The sequence below is a fragment of the Papaver somniferum genome, chromosome 2, assembly GCF_003573695.1.
Source record: "Papaver somniferum cultivar HN1 chromosome 2, ASM357369v1, whole genome shotgun sequence".
Lineage (NCBI taxonomy): Eukaryota > Viridiplantae > Streptophyta > Magnoliopsida > Ranunculales > Papaveraceae > Papaver > Papaver somniferum.
In genome coordinates, this window is record NC_039359.1 from 2209411 (window position 1) to 2210586 (window position 1176).

At 38.6% G+C, this 1176-nt stretch overlaps 1 non-coding gene across 1 annotated transcript; it reads left to right on the top strand.

The window, feature by feature from the left end:
- Positions 1-896: 896 nt before the first annotated feature.
- Positions 897-969, top strand: TRNAR-UCU. The gene has a single exon. It is a non-coding gene; the product is annotated as a tRNA-Arg (tRNA).
- Positions 970-1176: the final 207 nt, after the last annotated feature.

Below are 1176 nucleotides of genomic sequence, written 5' to 3' on the forward strand. Positions count from 1 at the left end.
AAATTAGAGTTTCCATTTAATTGCACCAAATTGGTGCTGAGATTTAAACCCTAAAACTCAAACTTAAGAACCCATAATTGAAGCTTAATTGAATAAAAAGACTAAAGCATACCAAAAACCCCTACATGAAACCTTTATTAACGCCATTAATGGAACCTTAAAACCTGGAAAAAATACTGATTGAATCCATTTGAAACTCCATCCCCTCTTAATCTCTAGGTTTCAAGAACATCACCTAAGCTTCTTTCTTGCTCATCTTCCTATTAAAAGCAAACCCAACACCCTCCTTTTGACCATCAATGATACCATGTTCTCGATCAAAATCTTTTCTCTGCAGCAGTGGGATGAAATTGGGGAAGAACAGAAAAGAAAAGAAATTGGGAATTGTTTCCATTCTCTCGACCTAAATGGTATCTCAGTTAGGGTTAAAGTTTGACGGAAGTTTTTTATATCTAACCGGCGTAGTAACGTCCAGTTAAGTATTTGGTGTAAACCAAGTGTAAGTAATTAATTAGGTGCAAATTCACATAAGTGTTGTATAACCACGTTTTCGTTATCGGTGTTATAAACGGCTGGTTAAATACAGGGTGTAAACAGAGTGTAATTCATGTTTTAATGTCCCGACCAATAGAGTGTCGTCAAGTGTCATCTCTTAGTTTACTAATGCCCAAAGCTTTTATCTAATCTAGTTTGAGGAGGATGTCACACTTACCGTGCGACGTGGGAGCGGATATGACTTAGCATTATAAAGGAGTGGAGATACAAGCACACACATTGTCGATCAGCAACTACCGCCAAATTACTAGCCTCACTGCTCATAGATTCGTAGGGATGGGAAAAAAAAGATATCAATCTTTAAGCTACTTGATCATATTTGCTGCAAGAGTGTCAACTCAGCACCCGTGGCCTAATGGATAAGGCGTCTGACTTCTAATCATGCGATTGTGGGTTCGAGTCCCACCGGGTTTGAATTCCTTTCTGCTGACAATGCCAATGCATAGTGGTAATATTTCCAGTAGGGCTGTTCATGATAGGTTTTGGTTCGGTTTCTAGCCAAACCGAAACCGAAACCAATATTATCGATTTCTAAAAATCTAAACCAAACCAATCCATTAACCATTGGTTCGGTATCTAAATGGTTCCAGCCGGAAAAAATCGTAGCTGCCGATAGTATTG